Consider the following 13,871-nt stretch of genomic DNA (forward strand, 5'->3'; position numbering starts at 1 on the left):
TAAGATTTATTTTTTGTAGGGTTCACCCTCGTTGCTTAGTGCTTCACAATTGCTACTAGTAGCTTTTTTATTCTACCAGTTATCCAAGGGCAAAGATTTTGGCTATCACTTTAAGCTTTGTGTTTACTGTGCTTTTAAAAGAAATGAAACCTTAAGAAGGAGTGGTGATGTAGAGGTTTGTTGACTTGTGAGGTAGCAGTCGATCTCTGGTAAGCATGCAGCTAACTAGCACTATGGCTTGAGAGAAAGCCAAGCAGAAAGCATATACTCCGTCTGTTCTTTCCTCCAGTTGGCTCTAGTGATTTCATTTTTTTAACCACCTCTCAACCCAAAAGAGATGAATGAAGGATCCCAGGAGTTAAACCGGATAGTCACAGAACTCCCTATGCCTGCACATTGGTCCACAGGTATGAAAAAGTGTGAGTATATGTCTTTACACTAACAGTGAAAAAACTATCCTCAAAATGGCTTGGTCCTTTTAACTCCCCTTTATTCCCTTTGTTGTTGTTGTTGTTGTTTTCATTTGGTGTGTGGGATACAAACCACATGGGAGCCACTCTGGGGAAAGTTATGATATCCTTCCCTAGATAAGTCTGTGTGAGCCAGGCTAGGAAAATGAGGGTTATGGTTGACGAAGCTGTAAGAGGAGTCGGGGGCCCCTTAAATCTGGTGCTTTCCCTCACTTTAGGCAGACTAGTAAGGAAATCTGTGAAGAAGTTAACATGCTGACATTAGGGTTGATGGAACCATGTGTCAGGAGAGGCTGTCAATCTTCTTGACTTAAGAGGCTTGTTTTTCTTTTTAAAGTAATATGGTCTGGAATTCAGCTCTGAAAATTCTTTATGGGACTTCCTGTTTAATTTCAGAGGGTGTTTTTCTTGGCACATGTGTTTTGGGTCAGTGAACAACTGAGATCACTGTAATCCATTGGAAATAAATGGATGCAGCTTGTACAACCCTGGAAATTATGTGGCCTGATTCACAAGTCCTTTTTCACTCACCAGGTTTCTCTTAAAGTTACTCACCAGGGAGCCATGTAGAATGCCTGACAGGGAGAAATCTGGAGACTCCTAGGAGTTAAAACAGTCATTAAGTCAGTGCAAGATGTAACCTTACAACCACTCTGTCATTGGAAACATTCCTTGTTAACCAGCCTTTGTCAGGCTAAATTATTTAATGCAGCACAACTACAGTTTTTGATTCTGGTTCTCCACTTATGTTGCCAGATGATACTAAAAAGGACTAAGGGGAGTGAATCACTCTTAGTATTTTTCATAGGCCCTGTTGGTGTACATCTGTTTAAACCAGAGGAGCACTTTAACTGGGAAATGATAGTCTCTGAGACATTTCATCCTGGGTTTTCTCTCTTCCTGTGTTGCCAGTCCTGGACTTTACATACCAGCCCCAAATGGCAGTGCTGTTAAATAAACTCAAAGGATTTTAAAGTGTTTTCCTGTACTTTTCTCCTGTGCAAGTCAAAACAAGTCATCTGACTGACTTAAGCAGGTGCCATTGGACTGGGAGAACCAAACTTCCTTTGGTTTAAGTTCTGTAGATTCTATGGAGATAAGCTGTATTTCAAACTCAGGCATGGATGACCATAGGCCAGCATCTGAACATCATCATTTAATACCGAACAGTGTCTGCCTTGTTAGAAAGAATGAATGATCACTGTGTAATCTGAACCATGCTTGATGGATTCCTTATGTTATTCCTGGGATTTACAGTCTTGGCTAACCAGTAACAGCAACAATAAAACTTGCATGTATAATATGAGTCAATTATACCTATGCAACATGTTTTTTACATCGTGATAATGTTTTTGCTGCACATGGTGTATGTGGAAATAATAAAGTTGACATCAGGTGGGCAATTAAAAAAAATCTAATGGTAACTTCATTCACTGAAGCAGCAAATCTAACATGTTGATGGGAATCAGATGGAGCAGATGGTACTTATTCTCCACCAGGAAGTCCATTCTGCAACCATTTTGTAATAACCACCCCTGAAGGTAGAATGCAGAATTAACAAAACCATGTGTCTACTAAAGGGCCTGATCCAGCTCCCACTGAACTCAACGGGAGACTTCCCATTGATCTCAGTGAGAGTTGGGCTGAGCCCTAATTAAGAGGAGACTTACAAAATGGTCTGAAAAATCCATGCTCCCCAATACACTACAATTCCTTCACTGTCGCCACTATAGTGTACAGTACTTCTTGCTTATCTAATCTTTCCTGAGTCCTAAATCCTCATCATCACAGTCCCAGAGGAGGCCTGAAATACCATACTGCTGGCTTTGAGTTTTGAAAGAGTGCAATCTGCTGGCAAAGGAAAGGCAAAAATCAAAATGATCTTCATTAAGTAACATTTCAGATTGGTGATTACGTATTAGCTATTTACATTTCAATAGCAACTAGAAGCCCCAACAAAGAGCAGGACTCCATTGTGCTCAGTGTTATACAAACATGTAGTAAAACAATCCCTGCACTGAAGAGTGTATATATTCTGAGGAGATAAGATTGACAAAGGAGTGTGGGGGAGGGGAGGGGAAGGAAATGGTGGGCTTGTTCTTGTTTGACAGGTGGGAAGCTGAGCCACAGAGAAATTACTTGTACACAGGGTGACCAGACAGCAAGTGTGAAAAATCGGGACGGGGTGGGGGAGCCTATATAAGAAAAAGACCCCAAAATCGGGACTTCCTATAAAATCGGGACATCTGGTCACCTTAACTGTACATGCTCACACAGGATATCTGTGGCACAGCTGGGAGCCCAGGCCAGTGCTTTAGCCACAAGACCACCCTTCCATTGTGGCACTCAATCTTATCTTTCAACAGCCTGCAAAGCTGTTTTCCCTATATAAATGATGTGAGCTTCCCTTGCAAGATGCCCATAACTATTAGATGGGTGGGACCCACTTTCCTACTCCACCTGAGTTAATATATAATGTGCCATTTGTATCCATACCATAAGTTAGATATGTCTAGAGGAAGAAGGGAGTGCACATTTTTTTAGCCTCTTCCCAAACTTGTCTTCTTAAATGGGGAGGAGTGGGAAGAAGCTGCCACTTTCTATTAAAACATAGTCTACACATGGGTGCACCTCCTTTTCAACCTCCTTTGCCATCTAATGTAGAAATTAATTTTGGTGTACTGTATCCTTATCTGCTGCTAGTAGTGGTAAATCTTTTAACAGCAGATCTGTCAGATTAGCTAGTGGGCACGGTATTTGATCAGACTGGAGCTCACCAGTGCCCACTTAAAGAAAAGCCCGAAGTTACCATTCTATACCTCAGCTTTCCTCCATTAGCTATTGCTACCAAGGTGTAATGTACCACGAAGGCCATTGTTCCAGACATGAGCTGCTTAGTTTCTTTTCTCTGCTGGGAAGAACTTGAAAATGACTTTGAGCAACATTGTCAGCTATCATACAGCTGATTTCCCTTATAATGGATGGGGTGAGACTAACATTGTTGTCTTATTCCAATTGCCTCATGTTGTGTCAATGATATTAATAAAGCACCAGTTGTGCCTCCAGAGATACTACTAAGCTCAGTGGCGTAAAGCAGCTTCTGTAATAACTTCTTCCTAGAGAGTGATGGCTAACGGAGCCCCAGTTCAATTAGCTCACAGGCTAAGAAAAAGGAAAAAGCCATCCCCTGTGTATTCACTCTGTGCCGTTTCACAAGTTCCCCTGATTTTTGGAAACTCTCTGATTTGCTTTATTTCTAATGTTTTAATTCATTGGAACCTTGACAGCAATAAGTCAGCTAACTTTTATATTCAGGCAAACATGGTAATACGTAGAAGGGGTAAATTTGTACAATGTAATTAATGTAAGAAATTAGAGGGGCATTCTTCTTTTAAAGATTAATTCCAGATGGGTTTGTATAACCTATAAGATGAAAAACAACACTGCAAAATAGAAAGCACCGGCATAATACAAAAAAGAGAAAAAGTTTAATACAAAGAGCAACCCTGATATAAAAGATGATGAAAATGGATGGGAGAATTGACTTAATTTTAAAATTAAACTCTCTGAACCAACTGAAAAGTGAACATGTTTATCTGTTTGTTTTCCTCCACCCCGTGGATTTCTCTCTTCACTATCACAGCTGGGTGAAAAGCTGCTGCTGCAAAAGCTACACGCAGGCAGCAGAGAGCAGTACTGATCTGTCAGTCTGTGAAGGAAATGGTTGTCAAAAGGGCAACACTTGGCCCAGAGAAGAAACCAAGATATAAAAAAGACAGCTAATCTTCATCTCTTCTCCTAGTTAGTAATTGGTCTCTTTCTTTTTTTCTTCTGTTCCCATTGAGTACATGCATAAGAGAGAGCTAAAACAATGGTACAACTTGCCAGTAGTCCCTCTGCACTCTCAAATTGCTCCTTTCAGTATAGAATAATATTATGCTTTCATAGGATTATTCTCTGGCAAAAACTTTCAGAGCATTCCAAATAGGAGGATAATCAAGCATGTAAAAAGGAAAAAAAGTGTATTTTAATTAAAAGTTAGAAAGAATGACTTGTAAGTGTTATTTATCTGATTTATTGGAGTACGCACAACGCATGTCATTAACCAGTGAGGTTGCTGTCTTTTAGATGAAGGTTTTTTTGAAGAGGAAATGCTATATGTTAGCTGTTTTTAATAAGAGGTTTGTTTTCCTTAATGAAACAAACTTTCAGGGGGGTGGCACACAGGATGGATTATGTACTGCACATTTCATTGAGATGTTTAGTGCTAACTCACTCAGTGCATTTGAGATGGATGGATGGATCATGTGATATAACAAAAATAGAGTTCTTTTTTTGGTCAGGAAGGGAAGTTGGGCTCTTTTTCCTAAGAAATACCAATTTTAGTTTAGGTTTCTCTCCTACCTCCCCAAACCAGCCCACTTTTGTTGCTCTCTGTTTACTGTAGTGGACCCATAGCTTGGTACAGTTCTGCACACTTGGCAGTGAGGCACTGATACTGAACTAATGAAATAAGGAGATTGCTGAGACACTGTGAAGATGCTTATATTTCACCTCTCTGCACTGAATTTGCTCTGTGGATAAATTGTCCTTACAAGGAATTATTTTACATGTCCCCTTTGACACCTGCTCCCTTGTCACTGGTGATCTTCTTCCAATGTGCCAAAAACACATCTCAATTTTAAGCACACAGATTTCTGGCAATTATGGTGGGCTTATCCTGATGATCACTGCAGACACTTCAGGTTGCACATGCTTTATTGAAAATCTTCCAGATGCCCAGGTCAACTTCAAGATTACACTGCTGTCTTTGCTGTTGTCAGGGGGATTGGAAGCCTTTGTAGAAGTGCTCCACTAGGCTCACTCCTCTTTATTTCTAATATCTGCTAACTGTTTTGGGATGTTCTACTTTGCAGAAAGGGAACCTTGGAGATTTGAATGCTTTTTTTATTACCCAACTGCTCAACCCAAGTTTGTCTGAAAAGCTAAGATGGGAGGCAGTTCCTCCTTCTCAATTCTCCCAGGCAGGATATAAGACTATCAGATCAGCATAAGTGGGACCATACTTTTTAAATTATTATTATTACTTGTATTGTATCGGGTTCAGATCCTGTGATGTACAAAAACACAGGGGTGAACACAGTTTCCAATTTAGAGTTACTTTTCACATTGGGTAGCTATTTCCCTTTTTAATAGCTGTGTTCTCATACAGTGAAAGCCCATCTTTCTTACGATAAACCCAGGCTTGGAATCAAGGGTTAAAGGTATAGACTCTATAGTCCCTTAGCTAAAGCCCTAACTTCTGGAGTTGTGCAATAATCTCAGAATTTCTGCTTTTGTTAGATAAAGTAAGTTTCTACATAAGTGTCTTGATTGTGAAGGAACTGTGAAACAAGAGTAATCAATGCAGGATATTTGCCTGGGTCTGAATCCAGCCTAAAACAGTTGCTCTGTGAGGTTTAATCAGCCCCATTCATCTCCATAATGTGTTAACTCTAGGACCCACTGCTCTGGAGGCCTCGTCAGCACCCCTCCAGGCGTGGACTCTGTGTGTGACAGGAAAAGAAGAGTGAGTGGGTCCACCTAATCAAGCAGATACACCCCAGCAATATGTACTAGGGACCCTCTCCTGACCCACTGCTCTGGCTATCAGTTGCTGTCTTGGTGCTAAGGAGGGCAAAATGCCACAACTCAGGAGGACAGGTATCTAACATGCCTTCCCCTTGTTTTATGCTCCTATCCTCTTGTGCACGTCTGTGCTGCAGACTAGTATACCTAAATCTGACAATCATAATCTTCAGTACAATGAAATGAAACAAGACAGCTTGTCTGAGCCAGCCATGACTCAGTACCTTCAGAATGAGGTACATACAGTTAGCCACAGTTTATATTTAAACTAATATTGTATCCTGCTATACTCAGTTTGAGAAATTAACATATATATATCTTCTAGGATCCACAAACCAGAGCAAGAGCCTGCAGCCCATTAAAATGCACTATTGATCATTTGAGCTCCATATTAATTAATGATATTTTACACTGTACATATATGCGGAGGGATGAGATACAAAAGAAGCTTCTCGCAAAGCTTTCACCTATTTAGGTTTGCAAAAATCAATAAGGCTTTACTCAGACACAGCGCGTATAATCTCTCTTGCGCTTCTGCAAGCAATAAGCAATCCTGCTGTTGACGTTGTTTAAGCATTTTGAAAACTAACATTAAGTACTCCCAGAATTCGGTGGTAACAGGTTCTTTTTAAAACTTTCCAGGGAATTTTTCTGCAGGTCAAGGGTAATATGCATTGAATATCCCAGCTTGATTTCCAATGGGGTTTTATGTAATGGCGAAGAATTTTATTGAGCAAAATTAAACAGGAGTAAAATCTAAGCCTTCAAGGAAGATTAACCTCAGCTTCAAGAAAAGTGAGTGCATCTGAGAACATACCAATTATAGGTGTATAACTATAAAAAAGTGTGTGTGTGTGCTGCACTGTGGATGAGATGGGGAGTGGGAGAGAAGACACAGCACAGAAAGCTTCAGAAGCTGAATAAAACTTTATTGCACGAAGTACGAAAGAGTCACTTACAGGAATGTTTCCTAGTGCCTCTTTAGCTTCCCTGTGCAGGGCTCTCATTAGTACAGATTTCTTCTGAACTGTGACTGGTCCTGAACCCATTTATGGCTTGGTTTCTCGGACTGTCTAACAGCTTACCTAATAAAGGGGAAAGAGTCTCCCAGTCACAGTAAAGGGTCCAGTTGTCACTTCATACCCTATGTAATGCATGCTCTTACTCTTGTACCTCAGTGGTGTTTTAGGATCTGATTATATTATCTATATACTTTTGGATATATAGGTAATGGAGTTGTTAAAGTATGCATGTGAGAATAAGGGTGTATTTTTCCACACACACACAAAAAACAAGCAAAATAATTTTTGTCTTCATTCCTTCTTATGTGGCACCAGCTACAGGCAGCAACGAAACTAAGCTGCAGGACTGTACCAGGGCACTTGTAATAAAAATCAGATCATTATAGTGGATTATCCACTGCAAATGACCCAACAGCAAGTGTGGTGCCATCTTGGGAAGTGGAGGCATCAGCACAAGTAAGTTACAGTGTGGTAAGGACAACAAATCCCTTTCCTTAGTGTGAATAGCAGCAGAGATGAAGCATCATTATTACCTCTGAATATAAAAGGCCAGATAAAATGAGCCCAGGATAGGTTTGACTTCAGCCTGATGCACTGATGGTGCATGAAGGATGATGATGAACGGGAACAGAGACCTTCACGTCTCATTCACATCTCGAGGTTCCCAACTCCACTGTATCTTCTTCCTGCCTCCAGAAAGCATGGAACTCTGCTCTACTGGACTGGCTCATCCTGGGGTATGAGCTAACCAATTGTCTTGTGGGTCTTCCTTTGTACCACAGCATGGAGGGGAAGGTGAGATGGTTACAGAGTATGGGGTGAGGGTAACTCAGTGCCCCACTGTCATCCATGGAAAGTTAATGCCATGCAGAACCTGATAGTTAACTGCATTTCCCTTCCTTCACTGACTGGGTTGCAGAGAGAAATGCTGGGAGAATGGAAAATGAAGTAAACCATGCTCTAGATGTGGTGCTCTGTGGAGAACAGGTATGTCAGTGAGGGCTCTACTGTATTTCAAGGAGTGATAGATTTAAAGAGACCATGGTGACATCTCATTCATTCAGTTGCCCCTGATGCTACTGTCTGTGGATATGTGTATCTTAATGAGATTTTATCTGAAGACTATATAGAATCCAAATAAAATCTCACTGTTATTTATGGTTTGTGCCCTCAATCCTAACCAAGAATCATTTGCTGACTCACTTCAAAATTTACCTATAGCATACTGAATCCAAATCAAATCCCCTGTAGTATTAATATATAATTGTAATGTACTGGCTATATTGCAGAGATAATGATACATCAGTGGAATTTCTGGTGCCTCCTAATACTGAAATATTTATCTGAAAACAGAGTGCATGTTTCTGTAGCTAATCCATCATAAGTATCTGTTGAAAGATTTTAGGAGTCACAAAACACCTGACCTAAACCTTACTGTGGGTGACTTCTCTCGGGTGCCTCACTTCCTCTAATTGTTTCTCACACACACACACACACACACACACACACACACACACACACACACACACACACACACATTTTGGCAATGCTATGTTAAGTCACATCAGCTTGCATGCATCAGTCATGTTGCATTAACTTAATGTACATACTGTGCTTGATGTAGCCAGATATGACACATCAAGTTACACTGTGTTTGCTGGGTGAAGGGTGGGGACAGGAAAGTGTACTAATATTAACACAATCTTGTTGTTTTTTTCTGGACCATAGGGTCAATTCGAAACGTTAAAATTCATAAATGCCAAAAAGTGCATGGGAATAAAAAGGCTCCTCATATTGTGAAGGGGAAAAATTATCTGGAATGGCCTGTAGATGGAAGCTTTGGACCTAGTGAGTGAATGGAAGATTCTGTGCTTTCATCACTGCTTCACTGCTCCCAAATAGATGCCTCTGGCCACTGTGTCTCCAATGATGTGTCCAAAATACCATGAGAAAGAACTTTCTGTTGTTATATTTTCTCTAGGTACAGAGAAACTACAAACAAAAACAAACACGCCACTTGGAGAATTTGTATCTCAGAGATGGCTTATATTTTCTGGGGGTCGTCTGGATCCTTGTCAAAGTTGTCAACACTCTTGTTATGTTCCCCTCCCCTATCCCAATTTTCCCTTTCTACCCTCCCCTCCCTAGTCCATTAAGTTACTGCACTGTGGCAACCATGCATCTTGCTGAGAGACTGAATGTGTTTCCCTTCAAAGATCATAAATGTCATTCATTAAACAGCTGGAGGGGGCACTAATGATCAAAAGGCAGTTCTCCCACCTCCTATAGCCAAACACATTTGTTGTCTCATACTTATTATGAAGGATGAGTAACCCAGAGAGTTGTCCTTCCAACTAGAAATTGACCAGTTGAATATGGCCAAATGGTGTTTAATTAGATAAGGCGAGGGGGGGAGAACCACCACCAAAAGTGGTTTCCAGAAAATACTAGGAAAAAAAAGAACAAAAATGATCAGGAATAAATCCCTTAGAAACAATAGTAAGTACTATGCTTGTACCACAAGGAACGTTCTTTGTAACAGAAATCATCAGTAATAGAAAAGATCAGAATTGGCTGCAATTTATGACAAAATCAGAGCAGAAAAATGTTTGCTCTCTTGGCCTTCAAATTTGCTTTGTCAAAATAGGAGCTGATTTATAAATCTGATATAGCAATATATAGAGAGATAAATATATTGTTAACACATTTTGAACGATCAGTTAACTTTGAGACAAATCATAACTTGTGTGACAAAGATTATTGTCCTTGTTTACAATAAGAGCCCAAGCAAATTCCACTGAAGTCAATGGAAAGACTCCCTTGAACTTCAAAGCACTATAGATCAATTGCTCTCTCTTCTAACTTTGTGTCAAGGATTCAGGATAAAATTTTCAGAAGTACCTGATTTAGGGGCCTAAATCCAATTTTGAAAAGGGATTTAAGCCTGGTCTACAAATAGTTTTTGTACTCATTTAACTGTTTCAGCTAAGGATGGTTGACTGGAAGAGCTAAATGGGTATAATCCCTAGCGTGGACACAGTTATATTAGTGTAATGGTGCCTTAGACATTATAGCTTCCCCCCTAAATTTACAGGAATAAACTATACCAGTATAAGCATCTTTATCCCAATATACCTTCATCCACACTGAGATTGTATAACTTTTTAACTATACCAGCTTCAAACAGATATAGTTAAAGCACTGCTCAATGTACCATGAAACCAACCATATATCTGAGATATATCAATGATACTTTCATCCGCTCTACAGATGATCCAAACTCCTCATAGATTTCAACGATCCATTAAGCTGGTTCTAGAACACTACCACGCCAGCAGCAACATCCTGGACTTCATGATCAGCTTCAGCAATGGAAGCCTTTAGACAACTATATATAAGAAACCCCTGGATCACCACATATACACAGATCCAGCAACCACCCCAGATATATCAGAAAATCTCTTATTCAAAACTAGGCACTCAGATACTGCAGAATATGCTCCAAGGAGAAATTCCAGGATACACACCTAAATGTGCTTAGAACTGCCTTCACTAAACAGGGACACTCCACCAGATAAGTAGATTTGCATCACGGAATAGGCCTGGGAGAACCTGCTTCAGTAAAGAAAAGAAACCCTCTGACGACTCATCCCTAGTTGTCACTTGCCACCCCTCGTTATAACCCATGATATGCAGTATCAATAAACAACCTTATTCAATGGGGACCACATCCTGAAATAAATCTTTCCAGAATCTTCTCTTCTCGCCTTCGAACAATCCTACCTTGCCACATTCATCATCAGAAGAAAGATTCCCACAGACCAGGACACGCCAACTCAAAGTGTCACCAGACCCTGTCAGAACAACAGATGCAAAACCTGCAGACATATCTCCACTGCTACAATGATCAATACCACCTTCCCCATGACATATCTTTCAAGATTCCTGGGTCCTAAATATGCCTGTCACTATACGTGGTGTTCCTCAGCTAGTGCATCAAATGCCCCAACAACAATGGTGGGTGAAACCAGACAATCACTACTTTCTTGATTAAACTCTCTCACACACACACAAGACAAAACCCCCATATCACCCATGGGTAAACCCTTTTTACACAGCAATCACTCCATATCTGACCTGTCAGTCCTCATCCTGAAAGGAAACCTGAACACCTCTAAAAGACAAGCCTGGGAACTTAAATTCATGAGTCCAGCAGAGGGCAACAAAAATTATTAGGGGGCTGGAGCACATGATTTGTAAGGAGAGGCTGAGGGAACTGGAATTATTTAGTCTGCAGAAGAGAAGAATGAGGGGGGATTTGATAGCTGCTTTCAACTACCTGAAAGGGGGTTCCAGAGAGGATCGATCTGGATTGTTCTCAGTGGTACCAGATGACAGAACAAGGAATAATGGTCTCAAGTTGCAGTTTAGGTTGGATATTAGGAAAAACTTTTTCACTAGGAGGGTAGTGAAGCACTGGAATGGTTTACCTAGAGAAGTGGAGGAATCTCCTTCCTTGGAGGTTTTTAAGGTCAGGCTTCCAACCCTAGTATTCTATGATTCTAACTCTGCTGGATGCTGGAAACCATGGACTTAACAGAGAGACTGGTTTTATGACTCATTACAACAATTTGTAACACCACCCGACTGCCTGCTAAATTTTTTCACTTCATGTTGAGTGATTTCCTACCGCATGTGAACCCCTTACACTTAAGAATCTGTCCCATCTTATATTTATGTTGGACTCTCTAGCTACCTTCTGCAGACCTGAGGAGGATCTCTGTGAAGCTCAGAAGCTTGTCACTTCTGCCAACAGAAGTTGGTCTAGTAAAAGATATTACCTCAGTTACCTTGTCTCTGTCAAAAAATTACTTCATTGCATTAACAATGCTTGAGTTATGAATTTTTTTTTGCAGTTTTGCCAAACTACAATTAGTGAAAAGCTATTTAAATATTTTATAGCTGTGCTGTGTTACACAGTAATTGTGTACTTAATAATATATGGTGTACAACATTACTTACGAGAGACGTTAATTTGCTTCTTAAAGAAGTTTTAAAAATTAGCTAAAATACTTCATGTCCTGTATGTTTATTGTTTCATAATATTACTCACATCTTTAAATTACATGTTTTAATTAACTACATTATTAAAATATTGGGCACTTGAACCAAGTTAAAATGTCACTTTTTTGATGCAAACATGCTTACTGTCCTTTTAAGGTGATTCATTGCCCAATCCTTGAAAAAAAAAATCTCTTTCTTAGTGTCTCTTCATTAGTGACTACACCACCAGGGTGCCAAGGGCTACTCAGAAAAATGAGCTAGTAAAATAAGAGTTAAATAAATTTACCTTCATCCCATTTCTGTGCACCATTCCAGCTGTTAAAGGGAATCATTCTTTCAGATGAAAGATTCTTGTGGGCGCAGCTACTGTGGTGTACAGTGCAATGCAACTATAAACAATTTTGGAGGGTGCTTTAAAGCCCTTAATCAGGAAAACACTTAAGCATGAGCTTAACTTTAAGTCAATTTGAAGTCAATGGGATTTAAGCAGTTGCTTGAAGTTAAGTACATTCATAAGTGTATTCCTGGCTAGGGATGAACTTAAAACACGGGCTTTAGTCAGGAACACACTTAGGAATGTGATTAACTTCAAGCAATTGCTTAAATCCCATTAACTTCAAATTGACTTAAAGTTAAGCTCATGCTTAAGCGTTTTACTGAACTGGAGCCTAAAAGAGCAACAGGACTTCATCGACCAGCTCCAGGAGCACAATACTTACTGCTGGAGCAAGTTATAATGTTGCATCTAAAGCCACCACTCTCCCCCTTGCTCTCAGTTTGTCCAACTCCCACTTCCTCCACCACCCTTCTTACTTCTATACCTCTTTTCCTAGCTCTTAGGTCTTGGCTACACTTGCAAGTTACAATGCTGTAAAGCCTCCCCCAGCGCTGTAACTCACTCCCCATCCACACTGGCAGGGCACTTACAGCGCTGTATCTCCCTGGGTACACCGCTGCAGGTACTCCACATCTCCAAGAGGACTAACAGCTGCAGCGGAGTGGCTACGACTCACGACTCACGGGTGTGAATGTAAGCGCTTGCAGTGCTGTACTAATCACCTTGTCAAGTGGCCAATCCTCTCCATTGTTGTGACCGGCTGCAGGAATGCGGAAGTGCCGGTTTCAAAGCTCGAACCACAGAGAAAAGCAGTTTGCAGCTTGCTTTGAGTGAGTAAACGAATGAGCAAGGGGCTGGGAGTTCAGAACTTGCAAAATAGAGAGCTAACACGCTCCAAAAAGCACTCTCTCTCCCCCCACGCTCCCTGTCACAATCCACCCCCCCACTCCCCCGTTTTGAAAAGCACGTTGCAGCCACATGAATGCTGGGATAGCTGCCCATAATGCACCGCTCCCAACACAGCTGCAAATGTTGCAAGTGTGGCCACACCACTGCGCTGGCAGCTGTCAGTGTGGACAGACTGCAGTGCTTTTCCCTACTCAGCTGTATGAAGACAGGTTTACCTCACAGCGCTGTACAGCTGCAAGTGTAGCCAAGGCCTAAGTAACCAGTAATTTGCATCCAACAAACTTCTGATAGCATTATTTGTATGAAAATACTTTATCTAAAATGTATAATTAAATTGAGACACATCAAGAATTTTAACTAGCTATCACACACTTCTCTATAAAAGAAAAGGGAAACATGTACTTTTTCTTAAAATAATTTTATATTATATGAATAATAAAA

At 40.5% G+C, this 13,871-nt stretch overlaps 1 long non-coding RNA gene across 2 annotated transcripts; it reads left to right on the forward strand.

The window, feature by feature from the left end:
- The first annotated feature begins 204 nt into the window (after positions 1-204).
- On the forward strand, positions 205-12,249 carry LOC128846294 (uncharacterized). Of its 2 annotated transcripts, none has more exons than XR_008446753.1 (4): positions 205-419; positions 6,741-6,893; positions 7,436-7,576; positions 10,391-12,249. It is a non-coding gene; the product is annotated as an uncharacterized LOC128846294 (long non-coding RNA). The 2 variants fall into 2 exon arrangements; XR_008446754.1 differs by having other exon boundaries at positions 205-407.
- The last annotated feature ends 1,622 nt before the right edge of the window (positions 12,250-13,871 follow it).

Source organism: Malaclemys terrapin, chromosome 1, assembly GCF_027887155.1.
Source record: "Malaclemys terrapin pileata isolate rMalTer1 chromosome 1, rMalTer1.hap1, whole genome shotgun sequence".
Lineage (NCBI taxonomy): Eukaryota > Metazoa > Chordata > Testudines > Emydidae > Malaclemys > Malaclemys terrapin.